The sequence below is a fragment of the Leopardus geoffroyi genome, chromosome B3, assembly GCF_018350155.1.
Source record: "Leopardus geoffroyi isolate Oge1 chromosome B3, O.geoffroyi_Oge1_pat1.0, whole genome shotgun sequence".
NCBI lineage: Eukaryota > Metazoa > Chordata > Mammalia > Carnivora > Felidae > Leopardus > Leopardus geoffroyi.
The window spans coordinates 85,742,024-85,764,045 of record NC_059337.1 but is presented as its reverse complement, the minus strand read 5'-3'; the positions used below and the strand labels follow the sequence as shown (position 1 = coordinate 85,764,045).

General features: G+C 34.9%; 1 long non-coding RNA gene across 1 annotated transcript; it reads right to left on the bottom strand.

Moving 5' to 3' along the window:
* Positions 1-1,185: 1,185 nt before the first annotated feature.
* On the bottom strand, positions 1,186-21,909 carry LOC123583572. Its single transcript, XR_006704952.1, has 3 exons — positions 21,790-21,909; positions 7,529-7,620; positions 1,186-3,262 (listed from the first exon to the last, which is right to left on the bottom strand). It is a non-coding gene; the product is annotated as an uncharacterized LOC123583572 (long non-coding RNA).
* Between the last annotated feature and the right edge of the window lie 113 nt (positions 21,910-22,022).

Sequence of the window (22,022 nt, the reverse complement as noted above, 5' to 3'; positions counted from 1 at the left end):
TGAAAAGTAGGAAATACAAAAGCAGTAAAAATAAGTGTATCTGTAAAAATAATTCAAGGGACTCAAAAAATAAAAGGGTGTATAGTATGATATCATATACCTAAAACAGGGGGAGGAAAGGAGTAAAGAATGGGTTCAAACTTAAGTGACCATCAACTTAATACAATCTGCTATATACAGAAGATATTATGTACAAACCTAATGGTAACCACGAATCAAAAACCAGTAATAGAGATGCAAAAAATAAAGAGAAAGGAATTCAAGTGTATCACTAAAAAAGCCAACTAATCATGAGAGAAGAGAATAAGAGAAGAAAGGAATGGAGAAAAACTACAAAAACAACCATTAAACAAGTAACAAAATGGCAATAAATACATGCCTATCAGTAATTACTTTGGATGTAAATGGACTAAAAGCTCCAATCAAAAGACAAAGGTTGATAGAATGGATAAAAAAACAAGACCTATCTATATGCTGCCTACAAGAGATTCATTTCAGACCTAAAGACACATGCAGATTGAAAGTGACCAGATGGAGAAGCATTTTTCATGCAAATGGATGTGAAAAGAAAGCCATGGTAATGATACCCATATTGGACAAAATAGAGTTTAAAACGAAGATTGGAAATAATCTAAGTGTACAGCAATAGTAAATTTAAAAAGAAAGTATAGTATATCCATACACTAGAATATTATGTAGAATATTATGTAATCAATAAAAATTGCATTGTGAAAGAACACACAATAGTGTAAAAAGATATTCTTAGTATATCATAAGGTTTATTTCAAAAGATAGTTATAGGTCACCTGGGTGGCTCAGTTGGTTGAGTGTCCAACTCTTGATTCCAACTCAGGCCATGATCTCACCGTTAGTGAGACTGATCCCCTCATCAGGCTCTGTGCTGACAGTGCGTAGCCTGTTTGGGATTCTCTTTCTCTCCCTCTCTATCTGCCCCTTCCCCACTTGTGCTCACTCTCTCTCTCAAAATAAATATAAACCACCTTAAAAGAAGATACATATACATTTTATATGTATATAAATGAAGAATAAAGAGTAAACATGAAAGAAACCAAAATATTAATAATGTTATGAGTCTCTATAGAATTATGGATTATTTTCTTTTCTGTATCTTATATTTGTTTTCTAAACTTTCTGTCATAAACATTACATTTATGTAAGAAGAAATAAGAAATAAAATTTTTATTCACGATTGAGGCTTAAGCATTAAAAACACTTGAACATTATTGAGGATTATAAGGAAACTATTGCCATTAGCAGATTACTTGTTCTCCTTTGTAGTGATTTCTCTGCAACTTGTCATACTATTTCACAATTTTGTCCTGGACCTTATCAAAATCCATGAACATATATGATCTGAACAAAAATTAACAGAAATCTTCAAAACAGCTATGAGGGACATTGTTTTTGTGAACTGATGGTCAGCACTCTAGGGACAATGTGTCTTCTTTTTTACCTTAGATTTTATTTCTGGGCTTAACAGTGCTTTGCTCCTATCAGTGTTCATTCATTTATTGAACTAATGCTAAATGAATATTAAATTACTGAAGGCAATTTCTGCCTAATTGCTGACAGCACCCTACAGAATTTGCTATGAGATGTACATAAACTGTAACCTGCCAAAATTAGAACCCGAAGCTGTTTTGAGAGATATAATTAGGGACAATTCCCTTTGCTTTGTTACCTCTGAATTAGATTTAAAATAAATAGTGTTGATCCCAGAATGGCATGTGTGTAAAAAGTTCACATTTGTCTTATCTCATCGGTATTTTGTAATAAGATTTTAATAGGTCTTCTGTTTTGATCTCACTTGCTGTGATCCAATGTGATTACAATAGGTTAGACAAACCGTAAAACTCCTAAAAGTACGGAGCAGTGTGGAACAATTGTCATGATTTTAAAGAGACATTTGTCTTGCCTACACCATTGTCTAATTGTATTTCAGTTGCAGACATATTTTCTAAATTAAATTTATTTTTTATCTGTGGGATATACACAGGAGCTCTTATCTTCAGGCATGCTTTTGACCTATAACTTTAGTAATTTGAATCACCCACACAAGCTCAAGGAAAGTGCTGTGAACATAACAAGTCCTTATCCAAGTCCAGTGTATTTGTTCACCTAGTTTACTGCCTTACCATCTGCCCTTCACTTCTGGAGGACTTGCAATAAAGCAGGAGCCAAAGTAAAAGCAGATACCCCACTGCTATCTATTTAACTTTCATTAAGTGAGTTGGTGCAGTGCTCAGGCGCCTTCTCAAAACCAACCCATCATCTAAGAGTATTTACATAAGACTCTTTGCATTATATTCCGACCTCTGCAACATTAGTATTAACTACTGACATCTGTCAAGTCTGACTGGTAAGTGCTTTACAGTATCAATTCATCCCAAGCAAAAAGCATTTCTGAGTGCTGCAGTGCTCTTGTTAATGCCAATAAGAAGTATCAAGGCTCATATGACACCTAGCAGAAATTAGTACCCACATTCAAAGAAAAGTCTTTGTTATTTCCCGAGTATTATGTGGACTTTATTGAGATGACTGCATCTGACACCTGCTGTAATATAAAATGCAGCTATAATTAGCCAACTGATGCTCACTGCAGTTTAGGTCGAATCCCTTCTGTGGGAATTATGCTTTAAAATATTCAGAACTCCAAGTGGCTCTCATTACATTTAATTTTAACTTAGAATTAGGTGGTCTAGAAAAAAAATTTAGGATTGTAATAGCCCCCTGCTGAATGCCACACAGCAACATGAAAACCCATAGGGTTTTTCCCCCCTTCTAAATTAAAAAAAAAAAAGGAGAACAGCAGACTACACTAGAGCCTTCAATTGAAGTCTGGCTTTGCTTAATTGTACTTTTTGCACTCATCAGTCTCTCCTCTTCAGAGCAAGCTACAAAAATTGCCTGAATAGCCAAAGAAAAGTTTCCCACAGTCACTGGCCACAGAAAAACACTATTGTCCTTCCTCACAGTTTGATGGACAACATTTCTATAAATGGGTAGCCAGCCTGTCAATGGTACCCTTGCTGAAAAGGCAAAAGAAGAGAACAGATTCTGCCAATATCTGACAAAGCATGTTAACACATAATCAGGCATTCAGTAGTCAGGCAGCTGCCCCTGGGACCTTCATCACACAGGTGCCTTTAAGCCATTTCCTATTCACAGATAAAGGAAACAAGCAGGAGATACCTGGGAAAGGAGCAGTCTATTATGGCTTGCCAAACGTCCATCTTCTAGGCTGTGTGTATAAAAGTAGAAAGAAGAAAAAGGAAACTGTGGTTTCAATTGAAAAACTGTAAAATAGCAGAACATTTACAAAACCTATCATTTAAGCTGTGGTGTTTTTTCCCTTTCCTTTTCTATTTATTTATTTTTAGGAGGGATGAATTTGTTTGTTTGCAAGACAGAGCACTCATGTCTAATAACAAAGGTCTATTTTCCTCAGTGGCTTGTCAAATGCATTTGTCCAAAAGTCCCTTCACATACAGGCCAAAATACTTACCTGGTCTAATTGAATTTACTTTGTCACCTTAAGTGATATTTTTTCTATACACACACATACATACACACTCCATTTTAAGTGATGTCAAAGTGGTAATGGGGTAGATGATTCTCCAGTAAGGCAGAACCTCTGGACTATCTCTTGAGGAACCACCAAAATAAATACTTGAGAACGATTACCATTGTTCATTTTTTTGTAACTGCTTAGACTAAGGACACTAGTACCATACTGCACTGCTCTACCCAGTTAGAGGAAGTATCAGACCTTAATACTCAATTAAGCCAAAGGCCCCATTAGCATATGCATGCGTATGTGTGTGAGTGTGAGTGTGTGTGTGTGTGTGTGTGTGTGTGTGTATAATATTTTCAAATTAAAATTTAGTAATTTTAATTTAAGACCATTTCAAATCAAAATTTCATGATTACTACCTCAAGGCTGTTAAATATGAATTTCTATTTTATTTCTTTGTTTTCATTTTACTTATCACCATACTCTCAGATCTTCTATACTCAGTATATGCAGCAGATATGGGAAAGAACCAGGAGTACAATTTTGGGAAGTGATCAAATCCTTAGATTGGCTAAATGTGGTCCTTGGGGTACAGTTTGAAGACTGACACTCATAACCATAACTTTTCCTCTAAAAGGCAAGGTACTATAAAACTACAGAGGAACAACAAAGTCAACACAGTGATATAAATCAAATGCCATGAGTTAAAGTACTGCTTTTTCAACTAACTTCTTGAGTTCTACTTATTTTGTATAGCTTCCTCATCTGAAAAATAGGATTGTACTACTCACCACAAACAGTTTTAGGGAGTAGTCACTGATGAAAGTTTCTGCCTTTGGGGTGGCCATCTGTTAAGTGGAATAAAACCTATCAGGGATCATGAACACTTAAGAAATAGAACACTGAATTCTCTGACTTAACATTTATTTTCTTCTTTACTTCTTCTTTTTACTTATTTCTAGAATATAAGTAAAATTATGAAATAAATTTTAGTGAATATATCATTAATAATTAGGATTTACTAATTTTATAATCTTTACAAATATAAAGACGGGAAATTTTCATTAAATTCAACTCAACTCAATTCAATAATATTAAGTAATTGCTTCTATATAATCATTGCCATTACTGCTACCATACCTATTATATCTAGCTACTTTATATATGTTTCATCATTTATTGACAACTCTGAGGCAGATCCAATTACTATTGACATTTTATTTGCTTATTTATTAAAAAAAAAACCACACATGGGGCTCAAACTCACGACCCCAAGATCAAGAGTCATATGCTGTAGCAGCTGAGCCAGCTAGGTACCCCTATTATTGCCATTTTATAGGTGAGGAATTCGAGGCTCTAGAAGCTAGAGTAGTTTAGCCTTCTCTACTTCTCTGTCAAGCTCACCTTGGATGTGAACCCAGATATGTCTCCTTCTAAAAACCATGCTTTTCCTATGAAACTATGGTTCATGCTTTAATTAATAGGACACAATGAATTTTTATTTTTTCATGACTTGAAAACACAGTATGCTCTTTTACGAGGTAGCACATGGGTACAGGGTATTAGGTAGCATATTTATATTTTATGATATATGTATGGGTCTTTTTAATAATTGTAACGTAAGTTAAATCAACCTTTTATCTCCAGGTGGAATAACCAAAACTTTTTTGGATAGCTGAATTAATTTTTCTTAACTATTTCTAGAGAGTTTCCATCAGTGACCAAATTTATACTTGAAAATTTTAACCAAAGACTACTTTTATCTCAAAGGCATGGTCTATCTCACCAACCAGATTGAAACACTTAAAGTCTAACAGGAAGCCAGTCTTCAGCTTTCTCAAAACATTTTTGTAACAAAATATAACTTCCTTGGAATTTTTTCTTCATGTGTATCCTTAAAACTCCTACAATTTAAAACACTTTTTTATTCTGGCTTTAGCTGAATCCAGTTTCTTACTACTTCCCATTAGGTCAAATATAAAGGTTATAGCCTCATGTTCAAGTTCACAGAAAACTAATCCTAACGTACTATTTCAACTTTTAATCTCACCCTTTACTCCAGTTGAGCAAATCTCATCTCTCCTTCTTCCTTGCTCATTCTCATTTCTGGCTTCTTACTTGCTGTGTTTCTTATTAGAAATAACTTCTTTCCTTCTTTTGATTAAACTAAACCTAATATTTCATGTCCATCTAATGATATATCTTCTTCAAGGAAATTTTCTTAACTCACTTAACACTTATCTTTTCCTTAATTTCACCTACCTTTTTGATTTTATTTTGTGGCCTATAAACCATTCACTGGAATGATATGATAGTCTGCCTCATCCTCCAGTCGTTTCATGGAGCCCAGACCTATGTTTCCTGACAAATTATAGCCTCCTTGGGGGCTAAAGAAGAAATAAGCCCATAAAGAAATGAGTGAAGAATAAAAGTTTATCCTAATGCTCCATATAATATTCTCTTACATTTCTTCCTTTGAAGAAAGTTATCATCCATCAATATCCTTCTCGTCCTACAACTAGAAAAGGAAGCAACACTCAAATCTGGCTTGAACAGAGAATGAATTAAAAGAGTTGCCATCTCCAGTCCTTTCTAGATGAGTATAGAACTCATTAGTATACTAAGTAAGTCTGGCCTTTCTCCTTCTGAGCACATGAGGGGACTATCATTCTTGATCCCATTTGAAGTTAGCATGGCCATATCCTTTGCATTAGTCAAGTAATGTGATCAGAAGTAACAAAACATCACTTTTAGGGAGAAGCTTTAATATTTTGTGCTTATTTTCCATTTTACTTTTTCTTTTCCACAGTAATTGTGAAACAGTGTAGGTAGACCCCCTCTTCAGCCAGAGTCTCTAAATGAGGATAATGTACAGGAGAGTCCCCAGCCAACTAATGATGTACATGTAACAGGAGCAAGAAACAAAAACTTGTCATGTTTTAAGGCACTAAGGTTTACTACATCAGACTATGCCTGATGTAGTAGCTTACTTAGGTCAATATGGGAATCAATGTCAAGATACGAGAAGACTGAAAAACAGAATGACTAAATTAAAGCATCTTAAAATATAATACATAAATATATAAAATTAGGCATTTCACTTTTTAATCTGCTGGGTAAAAAATCAAGCTAAACAGATCCTTCAAACGTCTTCTTACTGAATTGTCTACAATTTCTTTTCTTTCTCATCTTTGGTATCCATCATACTTTCAAACTCTATACATTATTTTAAAATTTTATACTGACCACAGACTCTACTAAAATGTTAACCACCACAAAATTTAGTGTTAGATTTCCATAACTTTTATATATGTAATATTTCTCATTGAATATTAAAATATCATTTGTATCCTTGTAGATACAGCTACAAAAGGATACGCATATTTTGGGCATTATTTTGCTGTTGGTATTATCCAGGGAGTCAAAATAAGAAATCATAGATCTAGCTTTATTCACCTACTTACAAGTTTCTTTTATTTAGTTATAGCATAAGTACACACTTTAAAATTTTTATTTATTGTTTTATTATCCTTGTTTCAAAAAAGAATATATAGCTCAAGTTTCAAATATGACATAACTTACTGAGTATGCTTATTGTGTTTTTACTTCTATTCTTTTTTATATACTAAGATTCTGACAGATGCATTCCCCTCTGACTACATTCTTCACCATACATAAGTACTATATAGTTATGAATAATGAAATTTAAAAAGCACAATGAAAGAACAGCACAACTGTTTTTTATTTCTCACTCTTGAGGACTCATCGCAATATTTCCTGCTCCATATTAAGTTTGAGAGCTTCTGAGTAGTATTCTCAGAATTCTGATCTTTTGGAAAGAATAATGATTCAATTAGGGTTTTTTTTTTTAATCATGATGATTACTTTATGATAATGATCTTATATAGCTAAGATGTTGCACTTATATTGCACTTAGATGCAGCATTTCATTTTAGCAAATTCCAAGAATCATCCATGACTTTATTATTGTACCTGATTTTTATAAGTTCTTTATCCAAGAACCTCTTCATTCTCAATTGAAATGGGGATGCTATTTGATAAAGTGCAGTGATAACCAGTAGCAGCTGAAAAACATGACAAAATGAAGAATATCAGAACTATTTGAAAGCAAACCAAAAATTCCCATTTGTAGTCTTCAGAATCCACCTTGGAACTGGTTCAGAAACCTGTCATTCAGAGGTGCCTCACAATTCCCTTTAAGTTTCATTGGAGAAATCTAGACTTTAACAACATATTTCATATAAAGCATTAGTTTCCTCCAACAATAAACACAGGGAACTATGGCTATACCACTATCACCATTTCTAATAACATCCTGCTAGCTTAAAACTGAAGCTGGCCAAATTGCTGACAATTTCATCTTCATTCACTGGAGTGGCGAGACATGGATAGAAATAGCATTTAAAATGAATTGTTTATTAGAGTGATTAAAGAAAAAAGTTTATTTTGTAAAAAGATTAACTATTTTTTCTTTTGCCATCCCCATGTAAGGTATTCAATTTATCGATGTTCATTCAACCAATGTTTATTGAACCCTATGTTATAGAAATGAAACCCATGGCATTGCACAGAAGTAAAAGGCAGGTTAAGATATTTATCATAGGAGCAGCACAGACAATGCTGGTTCTCTCAAGAGAGTTTCCAGTTACAGGGGCCAGAGAATGTTTGGTGTGAGAGATGAGTCTTAAAAAATAGGTGAGATTGGGGCGCCTGGGTGGCGCAGTCGGTTGAGCGTCCGACTTCAGCCAGGTCACGATCTCGCGGTCTGTGAGTTCGAGCCCCGCGTCGGGCTCTGGGCTGATGGCTCAGAGTCTGGAGCCTGTTTCCAATTCTGTGTCTCCCTCTCTCTCTGCCCCTCCCCCGTTCATGCTGTGTCTCTCTCTGTCCCAAAAATAAATAAACGTTGAAAAAAAAAATTAAAAAAAAAAAAATAGGTGAGATTAAAAAAAAAAAAAAAAAGTAGGCGAGATTTTAGTTGGCATAAATGGGAATAATAAAATGACAAAATACGGGGCGCCTGGGTGGCTCTGTCGGTTAAGCATCCGACTTCAGCTCAGGTCATAACCTCATGGTTTGTGGGTTTGAGCCCCACATCAGGCTTTGTGTTGACAACTCAGAGCCTGGAGCCTGCTTCAGATTCTGTTTGTGTCCCCCTCTCTCTGTCCCTCCTCTGCTCACACTCTGTCTCTGTGTCTCAAAAATGAATAAACATTAAAAAAAAACAGACAAAATGAATTCAAGAGGACAATATGGGTGACAAGGAAATAAGTATACTATAGTAATTGCAGAGCACTTATACAAAAGGTAAGTATGAAAATGGGATGGTTATAGTCAGTAGGGTCAGAATTTTAGTTGTTGATGATGGTGATGGGTTTCAGAGAGGTGTGTTTAGATATAATGAAGTTGTCCTTCTTTGAGAGAGCTGAATCACTTTCAAAGAGGAAGAAGAAAGGAATGGTAAGAAGAGTTTAGCCCTGGAAATAAAAAAACAAAACCAAAAACAAAACTCTTCTTTCTTTGCAATAGGAAACCATCCTTCTTTACTAAGAACATCCAAGGTCAAAATTACCTATTGTGCCCTTCCATTCTGTACTCCTCCTCTATGTAAAGTATCTCAGCCCCTAGACCTATCTTTTCATCAACACATAGATTCATTTCAACAGTTATTGAGCACCTACTATGTGCCAGGAACAAGCATAGAGCCCGGCACATGGTTGATAATAAAAGTTTGCTGCTTGAAGGTAGAGATAAGGAAAAATTAAACAGCACTAGTTACCTGTAAATTTCTCAGTAAAGTTGGATGGATATTATCTGGTGAGAATGGAAAGGGTAAGTAGTGAATCAGATGTGTGAGCAGAAAGATCTGAAGCACCTTCTAAGGGAAGTGTGCTGGGGAATAAATGGGAGATCAATATCAAGATTGTCAAGCAGCAATGAGAACCCAGTTGGAGTAGGTTAGATTGATTTTGCAGTGGGCCAGGGGTACACATAGTGTTATGACGTTCTCCAAGAATACTATTTGAACAAAATTCTCTATTGGACAGGAAAAGGATCAGGGAAACACATAGGGTAGGGTAGGGTAGTGACTAAAGATGAGGGCATGGCAGAAAGATAGGGGTTTAATAAATGCAAAATGCAGCTTCTCATTTCCCTATAAGCAAGCCCTGTCTCCTCCAAATAACATGGTGTTACATGATATTTCTCTCATATTCTTAATCCATAAAAAATGATTAGAATTATATTGTAAACTGTCCTATTCTAAAATCACATTTTAACATGACTTCTGAAATAGCTGATTAGTAAACTAGTCTTAGAACTGTTTTATTTATATATGAATGTCCACAGAAGTGTCCTCTTATGATAAACTTCTATACTAAATTTTCATAAAAATATACAAGTATTAAATGCAAGATGTAATAAAATTAATATTAAATAAATAACATTTACTTTACCATTGTGAGATTTTGGCAATCCCATACTATAAGCCTTAGAAATCATTTTTTAAAAATAAATTGGAGATCCTTCCAGAGGACATTAAATCTACACAAAGTAAAGAACAGCCTCTACTGGTTTAGCTATTAGCACATTCATTTATGCTGCTCATTGTCTAGTCAGAATTTATATATCCCATGTGTCTGCATATCTGAAATGACCATAAGAAAATATGGCAAAACTGCATTAGATTATTAAAAAGTGATAGGATTGAATACATCACAATTCTAAAACTCGATGGCAGAATTAGTATCTTTTATTTTAAATCAATTTTCTGACACCTGGATTTTCTTCAGTGTAGAGGGGTTCCTAGTCTAAGATGGACAGAAGCTGACTGATTCTGGCTATTTTCAATTCCTCTCGTTCAGAAGCCAGGTAGGTAGTCCAAAGAAGCTATTATGCAGTGGTCAGAAAAATATCATTCAAGAACTAAAAGGCTCTTCAGTATATGGAGTATTTTTCCTTTGGGAACCCTGAAATTCTCAGGATAGAGCTAGGTACACACCAGACACTCAAATACTTGTGTGACTAGACTCCATAAAACCCAAGGATGGATCTGTATCTCCTGTTCATAACTGGATCTCCATTGCCTACCAAAGCGTCAGATACAAAATTGGTACTGAGGAGGAAGGAAGCCATGAGGTCCAGAAGTAGTTCAATTGTAAGTAATAACATTCTCCTGGGCAATATCTTGAAAGGGTCAGGCACTGAAGAAAACATCTGCACTTTAACAAGTGTGTTAATAATAGCACATGTTATTAAATACCAAAAGACTTTGAAACCACTCACATTAAAAAAATTTAGAAAACTGCATTCAAATTATAGATAATCTACATATGAAATCCCTTGCAGTTAATGTGTTGCTTAATAAACACACGTTTGTGGGGTGCCTGGGTGGCTCAGTCGGTTCAGCGACCAATTTCAGCTCAGGTCATGATCTCACGGTGTGTGAGTTCGAGCCCCGCGTCGGACTCTGTGCTGACAGCTCAGAGCCTGGAGCCTACTTCAGATTCTGTCTCCCTCTCTCTCTGCCCCTCCCCCACTCATGCTCTCTCTCTGTCTCAGAAATAAATAAAAACATTAAAAAAAAATAAACACACGTTTGTTCTTGTAAATTTGGTATTTTCTTCCCCCGTGATTTAACTAACTCACCTTTTAGAGAAAGTTGTAAAACTGTATTTTAAATCTCAATAGTTTTATCTTTTTTTTTTTTTTTTGAAGGGGATACTGCTGTTGCCTGGGTACAAGAGCAGGAGGTAAAACCAGCTTAAGGGGCTTTGTTTATTATCATCATGGTAAGAGTTCAAAGCAATAACAAAAAAGGTAATATAGTCTATTATCCTCAGGGAGATTTTTGAAGTGTTCTGCTACCCCATTTGTATTGACAAAAATAAATTAGATGAAATTGACCGAAAAGAGAGCTCTCTATAGGAAGAGTTCAAAAGATGAATTATATTACCCTTCAGTTATTGCTAATAACAATAATTTAGCTTACTACTTCATTTTATAGTTTACAACATGCTTTCACTTACTCTGTCTCAATTGATTTGAACAACTTGTAAGTTAAGTCATGCAGCAAATACTAGACCATTGATTTTTTTCCCCCTATTTCCTTGATTTTTCAAGCAATTCAGTCATCACAGAAAATTATAGGAAAAATTGTCAGGAAAGTATACAAAAAAAACCTACTCTAAACCAATCACAGTTAATATTTTGGTGAATTTCCTTTCAGTCTTTTTTCTATGCATTATTCCAGTATTTGAGTTAACAATCTATATAGTTTATTATCCTATCTTTTTCTTTTGACATTATAACAACCATGTTCCCATTTTGTTTGAGTCTTTAAGTATCATTTGACTAAATGCACAAGATACTTCTAGTTTTTAAACATGTATAAATAGAAGGGTATTTGGGTATCTTTATGCTCAAAACTTTTTTATTTTTTTTTAAATATATTTATTTATTTTGAAAGAGAGAGCACAAGCAAGGGAGGGGCAGAGAGAGGGAGACAGGGAGAGGGGAGAGAGAGAATCCCAAGCAGCCTCTGCATTGCTAGGATAGAGCCCGACACAGAGCTTGAACTCACAAGTGGCAAGATTATCACCTGAGCCAAAACCAAGAGTTAGATGCTTAACCAAGAGTTGGAGACACTCAGGCACCCCAAAACTCTGTGTGTTTTAGAATAATTTCTTAGAATAGATGGCAAGATTACATTCACCAAATACTAGAAGCAGCCACAGGATTAGAAGGGATTTGATTTTATGTAGTCAATGTTCTTGCCTTTGAGAACAATCCTATTTTTACAATCCTAAAAAAATCTATAAAAAGTTTTCCTTGCATCCCCCTCAAATGTTAAAGACAGAAGCCCTCAAATGTGTTTTTATTTTCTCATCTCACTACGTTCTCTGGTGAAGAAAGAAAACAGCTAGTTGCTATCTTAGTACAATAAGATATTAAATGAATATATTTAATATGTTCAAAGAGATAAAAGAGATCAACAAACAAATAAAAACAGATGATAAAACACACAATTACTTAGTAGTTAAGAAAAATAACCAGACATTTTAGAAATAAAAACTATATTTTATATTAAAAAAACTCAGAAGATGGGCTAAGTAGCAGACCAAATATAAATGAAAAGTAAATTAATGAGGGAAGATGGAACTAAGGAAAGCCCCTATCACCAAGATATAAGAAAAAATATAAAAGATGGGGTGCCTGGGTGGTTCAGACGGTTAAGTGTCCGACTTCAGCTCAGGTCATGATCTCCCAGTTCGTGAGTCTGAGCCCTGTGTCGGGCTCTGTGCTGACAGCTCAGAGCCTGGAGCCTGCTTCAAATTCTGTGTCTCCCTCTCTCTCTGCCCCTCCCCTGCTTGCTCTCTGTCTCTTTCTCTCAAAAATAAATAAACATTAAAAATTTTTTTAATTAAAAAAATTTAAAAAAGAAAAACAAAATATAAAAAAAGTGACATTCATATTACATATTTTCAGGAGGAAAAAATAGAATGGTAGTTGGGCAATACGTTAAAGTAAAATGAGTAGCAATTTGGCAGAATTTTAAAATTTTGTCAAATGCTGATCAAAATTAAGTTAAAAAAAACTCATATCTGAACTCATGGTGAAGCTTGTGAAAAGTAAAGGATATTGACGAGCTTCCACAGTGAAAACACAGAATACTGTAAAAAATGAGAAAATACTGTCATTAGATTTCTCATTAGTAACCCTGGTACTAGGAAAACAAACAAATACAAGACCAGAAAAATACTTTCAAGGTATTGAGGAAAAAGAAAACAAAACTTGGAACCTAGAAACCTTTGACAAGTCAAACTATCACTCAAGAATGATGACAAAATAAAGACTTTTCAGGCATACAGAAAGTTTAACGCTCACAGATCTTTGCTTTAAGATGTTTGGAGAAGTGGACTTGTAATTGTAGTTCTTGAAGCAAACTTAGTAGCAGAACCACTCTTTTAAGTGGTGTTAAATCAGAGTCAGAGAATGAACTTCTAAGAACAGTAGAATATTAGAGGTCAAGTCATTGTCAGGGACATCTGGGAATTATCTGTGCTTTGACCAACACCTTCTCCCTCCCTTATGAAAATGTAGCCCTGATAGTACTAATGGCTTAGCATAAATTTGGCTTTCCCAGTTCTGGAGGATGTTACCTGTGCCGAGTGTCACAACCACTGCATGAACTATAAGGGAATCAAAAGGCCTAATTAAAGCAGTGGCAGACCGCTACATCTGACCAAGGGGCAAGATTTATCCTCCCACTTAAATGACTAGGTGGGGGGTGGGGGGTGGGAAGCAAAAACACAAAAAAGAAGCAACCGTTTTTTGGATATTGGATAATAGAAAGTATAGAACTGTCATCCATGAGGGAAAGGAAACAAACAAGTTGAGCCCAGTAATTGTACAGGTTTGCTGCCTATAGACAGTTTCCAGTCTGCAGGTCAGGGAGATGGAATGCAGGTAAAGTCTTTGTCTCACTGGGTTGAAGAGACAGCAATCAGTTTGCAGAGTCAAGGCAGTTAAGAGTCTGTGGGACAGAGTATCAGAGAAAAGGGAGCTCTGCAGAGAGAGTTCTGGAGATCTATAGAGGGGTATCCTAGAATCTTTGAGTATTTTTTTTTATTTTTTTAAAAAAAATTTTTTTTTTTTCAACATTTATTTATTTTTGGGACAGAGAGAGACAGAGCATGAACGGGGGAGGGGCAGAGAGAGAGGGAGACACAGAATCGGAAACAGGCTCCAGGCTCTGAGCCATCAGCCCAGAGCCTGACGCGGGGCTCGAACTCACGGACCGCGAGATCGTGACCTGGCTGAAGTCGGACGCTTAACCGACTGCGCCACCCAGGCGCCCCTAGAATCTTTGAGTATTGATCCAGGTACATGTGAGAGGAAAGCACTCAAGACTTGAAACTAATAGGCAGAACAATTCCCAGTGCTCATTAGAGGGCTGGGGATAAGAATAGTTTGTTTTCACCAACAAGAGTGAAAAGAAGCTCTTGCAATGCAAGGAACATTAACTAGAACACTCAGAATAGGTATTACCTTCGTTGTGGGGCTAAATTAGCCCTGACCTACGGCTATTCTAAACTTGCCAAGACAAAACTTAAAACCAAACCTCAAAAGCAGCTTATTACATGTAATTTAGCTGCATTTCAAAATAAAACACTATTTAAGTGAATGCTTCAAATTCCATAAACCAACAATGTAAAATTTATGTAATATTTATGTAAAATGTCTGGTAACCAAAAAATCAGGAAAATATGACTGATAACCATAAGAAAATCAGTAGAAACAGACACAAAATTAAGAGATGATGTAACTAACAATGATATGTGACATAGCTAATATAAATATACTCTGTATATTTAAGAAAATATGAGGAAACATGACATGATGAGGAGAGATATGGAGGATATAACAGTGACTCAAATGGAACTTCTAGAGAAGTACAATATAAGAAATGAAAAATACAATGGATGGGATTTAGAACAAATTAAACACTTCAGAGATAATGCCAGTGAACTTGAAGACACAACAACAGAAATTATCCAAACTGAAGCACCAAGAGAAAAAGACTGGAAAAGAAATGAATAGACTTCTGAGATAATACTAGGTGGCCTAACAGATACATAGCTAGAATCCCAAAAGGAAAATAGAGAGAAGAGTTAATAGAAAAAAAATATTTGAAGAAATAAAATTTAAAATTTCCCCAATTGATGAAAACTACAAACCCACAGACCCAGGAAGTTCAATGAACTCCAAGTAGAATAAAAACAAGGCACAGCATAAACAAAGTTGCTGAAAACCAGCTATAAAAAGAAAAATGTTAAAAGTAGCCAAAGGAAGAAAGAGATATATACAGCAAACTTCTCAATAAACCATGCAAGCCAAAAAATAATGGAGACACATCTTTAAGTACTGAAAGACAAAAATACTCAAGATTTTTTTGTCTAGCAAATATATTAAAAGCTGAAAGCTCAATAATAATTTTTTGTGTGTGTAGATTTTACTGACTATTCTTTTCTGTTTATTTTTCCACATTAAGTTTACTTTTTTAAAGATTTTTTTTATGTTTATTTATTTTGAGAGAGAGAGCTAGCAAGCAGGGGAGGGGCAGAGAGAGAGGGAGGAGAATCCCAAGTAGTCTCTGCACTGCCAGAAAAGCGCTCCATGAGGGCCATTCAAACTCATGAACTGCAGGATCATGACCTGAACCAAAATCAAGAATTGGATGCTTAAGTGACTGAGCCACCCCAGTGCCCACATATTGACTTTAAAATGAACCTTCCAGGTCCAGAAAAATTTTTGTTCGATATTTGTATTGGGATTGTATTAACTTTATACATTCATATGGAAAGAACTGTCAAGCTCATAATGTTTAATACTTAGCCAAGAATGTAGGTCTTTTAATTTGTTCAAGTCTATTCAGTGTTTCTCATAAGTGTTTTACAATTTTCTTTATATAGATTTTGTACATTTACTGAGAAACAAAAATCTTAAACATTTGGAACTACTGACTTGTAAAAATGAATTAGAAATGAAGACTAACTACCTCTGAAATTAAATTACAAGTCAAAGGGGGAGAAAGTGGGATTGAATTTGTAAAGCTTGATTTATATGACTTTTTCAAAGAAAAAAATATTTTTAATGTAAAGTATTTATAAAAAATAAGGTGATTCATAACTATAATAAAATAAAAGAAGAAATGTTAAATGTGTCTTTCCTCTCTTGAATGAGTCATTTTCTTTTACTTAGTGTATCTCTACCAAATGTACCAACCCACATACTGGTTTTTTATTTTATTTTTTTTACCAATTATTAAGAGAAGAGTGTTGAAGACTCCAAACATAATTGTGGATTTATATCTTTCTCCTTTCAGTTCTATTAGTTTTTTCTGATAATATGAAACACTTTTGAAGAACTGTTGTTGCTGCACAAACAATATTGTTAAAGCTTCTTGGTAAATTGACCCTCTAACATTACATATTGCTCTTAGGATACCTACATTGTCTGATATTAAAACAGTCATTTTAATATCAAGATTTATTTTTATGGATACTTGCATGGTATTTTTTTTCATCTTTTAACCTTTAAGCTATCTCTGTCTTTATATTTAAAGTGAGTTTCTTTCAGTCAGAATATAATTAGAACTTAGTTTTTAATTAGCCTGTAAATTTGAGTTTATATCATTTACATTTAATGTAACTATTAATATGGTTGAATTAAAAACTATTACCATGTTAGTTATTTTCTATTTGCTCCATCTTTTTTGTTTCTTTTTTTCTGACATTTTAAAATAAATTATTTTATAATTCCTTCATATTTCCATTATTAGCTTATTAATTATATTTCTTTTAAAAATATTTTAGTGGTTACCTTAGGGCTTAAAATTTACATCTTTATCACAGTCTACTTTCATATAATATTATATTGCACCATGTACAATGGAGAAACCTTACAAGTGTACACTTACAATTGCTCCCTCCCGATTTGTGTTATACATTCCTCTTATATATGCTATATCCACAATAAATTTGCCATTATTTTTGTTTTGGATAGTTATCTTTATAACAAATAAAAATAAGGAAAAGATGTCTTTTATATGTTACTTTATTTTAACTATTGGTTAAGGTCTTCACTTAATTGTGTAGACACAAATTTCTTTCTGGTATTGTGGTATTTTTGCCTTAAAGAGTTTTTTTAACATTTCTTATAATGTAGGTCTGCTGTACTATAGGAACTATATTTTGTTTACATAAAAACAATCTTTATTTACCCTTCATATTTTTTTTAGTGTTTATTTTTGAGAGAAAGAGAGACGGAGCACAACCAGGGGAGGGGCAGAGAGAGAGGGAGACACAGAATCTGAAGCAGGCGCCAGGCTCTGAGCTGTCGGCACAGAGCCCAGCACGGGGCTTGAACTCACAGATAGAGAGATCATGACCTGAGTCAAAGTCAGACGCTTAACCGACTGAACCACCCAGGTGCCCCTCCTTCATATTTGAAATAAAGATGTGGAACCTAATTTCTCTCCTCTTGAGTATGGGCCAAACATCATAACTTGCTATAACAAATAGAATCAGATGGAAGTGGCACTGTGTGATTTGAGAGACTAGGTCCTAAAAGGCACTATGACTTCTGCTTTCTCCCCCATGAGTGAAAGAACCACCAAAGCCACTCCTGAATTTCTGACCCAAAGAAACTAGGAGACAAGAATTTTTTGTTGTTGTAAGCCACTAAATTTTGGGGTAATTTGTTATATAGCAGTATACAATCAATACTGGAGTTGCCTGGTTTCTTGGATCTGTCGTTTGATGCTTTCATTATTTTTTGGAACTTTCTCAGTCATTATCTCTTGAAATGTTTCTTTGGCCCCAATCTCTCTCCATTCTCCTTTAGGGATCCCAATTACATGTATATTAGACTGCAAGGTGCTGTACTACAGTGCTTTGATGCTCTGTTTGCAGTTTTAAACACTTGCCAAATCAGCCTAATCACATCCCTGCCTCTTAAGACACCAGTCCCAGCTGAGCACCATCTCCTTCTCTGAGGAACTCCACAGGAATGCTCCCCTAAGCTCTAAATCTTAATAATTCCAAACTCTTCACTTTGTTTCCCCAGCCCTAGAGGGGTTAGTTGCTTCCTGAATTTGCTAATTGTGATATATTATTGTTTCTTGGTATCTTTTGAGTTAACAATGTACCCTAATAACATTTTTACTAACATTTTCTCTGTTCAAGTAACAGGTATGGTTTCTATTTTCTAACTAAATCTTGACTGATTCAGAAATTGTTATGGAGAGTCCCAGGAAACAAATCCTCAAAGGTAGGATTCTGGAATTTGTTTAGTTGTGCCTCGACTTGATCGTAGTGTGAACTCCTTGCTAATAGGAAGTGGAATACTGTGACCCATTTCATGACATGGCAACACAATTAGTCAACATTACTCCAACTTGTTTGGCCATGGAAACTTCTGTTGAAAGAAGCATCTTACAGAACTAGTATTCAGCAGAACAAACTCTGGGAAATGCTGGCTTAGCCATCCTTCTCTATTCTCTATTCATCCTTCTCCTTCAGTATATCCTCCCGAAACACACCAAGCATGTTCAAGTTGCTGCTTATGCTTTATCTAAATTGAGAATTTATACTCATCATTTGAGCCTCAATCCACGTTCTATATCAGTTTAGAGCTTCTCCTGACACTGAACCCAAACATTTCCTCAAAGGAATTAACTGGTTGTATTATCTTATACATACTTCTAAAATGATCATTGTCACACTATATCATAGTTGTTTGCCTACATGTATACCTAGCCCACTAAAATTGGAGCTCTTTGAGAGTCTTTGCCTGATTCATCTTTATATTGCCTATGCTGATCATAGTGTCTGGCACATAGAATGTACAATTAACTGGTATGGCTAACATTCATGAGAATGTTTATGGAGGCTAGCTATATTTATTCATTAAGAAAAATTTGAGCACTTTGAAATTGGCATTATTCTAGAAGAGGATAAATAGACATGCTTTGTTATTTGAAATGAATTTGTATATCATTCTTACTATGAGTTACAATTTCCCCTCAAGTATAGAAGCTTGTGGGTTTTTTTTTTCCATTTACATATCTGTTCACTCTAGCTAGGCAAATAAATTCAGCTTAACAAGCATATACTGATTAATTAGTATAGTACCTGACATCCAGGTACTATACTGAACCTTAAATACACAAACATGATAAATGGTCATGGCTCAATGGGGAGACAGGCTCATAGTCAAGGAAATTTCAATATCAATATGATAAATACAATAATCAAAAGTATATACAAGTTGCAGGAGCAGTTTAGCAGAAAAGATAAACTCTTCATGAGAATTGAGGGAAGACTTATCAGAGATTTCTGAGCCATAGTTTGAAAGAGGAATAGGAGTTTTATAAACTGAGGCAGGGGCATAAATAAAAAACATGGAGACAAAAATAGTAAAGTTCTAAAGAACTAAAAGCAGTTTCAGGAGCATTAGCACCAGATGGTTTGTGACAGAAAATGAGGCTGCGAATTTAGGCAAAGGCCAGATCATGAGAAGAGACTAAGATGCCATTCTAAGGAACTTGCACTTATCCATCAGGTGATGGGGAAGCAGAGAAGATAAATAACGTTTATTTTTCTTTTGCTGCATTAGTTAAAATTTGTACTATGTACATTGAACAAACATCTGTTGAGCATGTATAATACTACAGGCATTTTGCTGTGCATTGGATTATTTAATGGAGTTGTGCCTTTAAGGCTCTTCATAAAGCATATTTTTGTTGAGAAGATGGATAGTCCAGATTTCATTTATACTTTCTATCCTCTCAACTGATTCTTAGCATAAACTTGCAGGACAGTATTTCTAATTCTGTTGGTAACACAAAGACCAACACTTTGAATCATTTCTGTCAGGCAGCAGATTTTGCAGCATCCCACTTTATAAACTATAATTAGCCTTCTATAATGAGAAAATTATTTTCTTTATTCCCTTTCTAAATGTCATAGCTTTCATCATATTTTTTGTTATACATCACTATCTACATATTTCTATTTAAAGTTAGCCCAAGGAAATCCACATCTTTTCAGCCTATTTAAAATAAATAGAAGAAAATAAGAAATTTCCAAACTGAAGGTAATAAGCATCAGGAAGGAGTAAGAAAGATCCCTGGAAAGTAGGAATGATGCAAAAAAGAGTTAAATTCCAACTATTATCTCATTAGGCAGTACTAAGATATAAGTGTAAGTTTGGATATTGAAACAGAGTTAAATAGACAACTTACATAAAAATCAAATGGCTATAAATTCTATAATAGAGGAATAAGGGAACAAGTGAAACTTGAAATTTCAAAATCAGTGATGGCATGGACAGGAATGAGCAGTACCTAATTAAAGATGCTATTCTTATAATATACAAAGCGTGGTCCCAACTGTGTTTCCTACCAGTGTCCTGAATATTGGGGAAAAAACAAAAACAAAACAACAACAAAATGTTCACACCTAGATGAAAAGAAATGATCTGAAACTGGTTGTTAATTTGTTACAAAACAAAAATTTCTAGTTACCCTCTTATATTCTCCTTGAAAAGAGACCAAAGGCAAAAAATGCTAGCATTGCAAAGAATCGTGAATTTAGGTTAGGTATGGAGATGAGTGCCTTGAATGGGAAGGTTGCTCAATTTGGGATTACACATTGTGAAATCTTTCTCTGGATGTTTCTAGACATAGGCTGGATTATAAATTGTATATCTTGCTGTGAACAAGGAAACAGACAGGATTTCTCAAGATCCTGTCAAGCCTCATGATCTTTGGAAATGAAAGCCTAATTAAGAGGCTCCCAAGGGACAGGTCAAAGGCGTTCTTTTATCCCCACTGCCCCTATTCCACTTTCTTGATGCCTATTCTGCTCTTTTCATTCAGCCTACTCTAAAACTGAAGAATACATATTGTGCAAGTTCCCACCTTTGCTTTCTCTACTGTAGATGCATTAGACTATTAGAATTAAGAATTTTAAATCCCTCATCCCTTATCTCTACACTGATGTGTTTTGTTTTTGAATAGAGCTTAACATTAAAAATTCTTCTAAAATTTGTGTTCTTCAACTGGACAACAAAACTTTTTAATGTTAGACTCTGACTATAAGATTGAAAGTCCTTCAAATATGTTTTAATAAATCTGATGAATAATACTCTGTCAAATTTCAATTTGGATTTATGCCTTCCTTCTAATTCCAAAGATTGTGTTGCAGGCAATTACTTGGGTTAAAGGGTTAGAATTGTATTGACAGTGTCTCACTTTGAAAGTTTTAGGGTGAGCGTCTCTACAGTATCACCCAGAGAATAGCAGCTGATGCGCGTTTTAAAACTTGACATAATTATTTTGCAGATTTAAAGTAATTAACGTCATTCCCTTGATAGTAAATGAGGCATAGTAAAGCATCTTACTGTTCTTTTCTATCCTCCGCTCCCTCGCATGAAATATTAGTGATGTTAATTTGTCTAAGTTTTAAACAACCCTGTAGATTCTACAAGGTTGTAATGTTCTAAGTATGACAATTCTATGTGAAACAGTTTTCCAATGTTTAGAAGCAGGTGTGGGCACTGCTGTATCCCCGACCTTTCTGCAGACCATTTCACAGCGCCATGTTAAAATTTTAACTTTTGATTTAAAAATTTAACTTCTAAAACTAACATTTAACTATGTTTCCTCTTACCATCACTGATAAGCAACATCTAAGAACCAAGACAGTCTTCAGATGCTAACACTCAGTGGACCACAGTTCCAATCACCAACCCAAATACCTTCTGCAACCTCGTTCAGGTCTACAATTCCCCGCTCCCAGTCCTCGGTGTGACGCTATAGCTGCACCCGATTGGTGCATGGGCTTGTCAGTCACAACGAGAGAGTGGGTCCTCGAAAGCCGAGTCTAAATGAGACGCTGTGTTT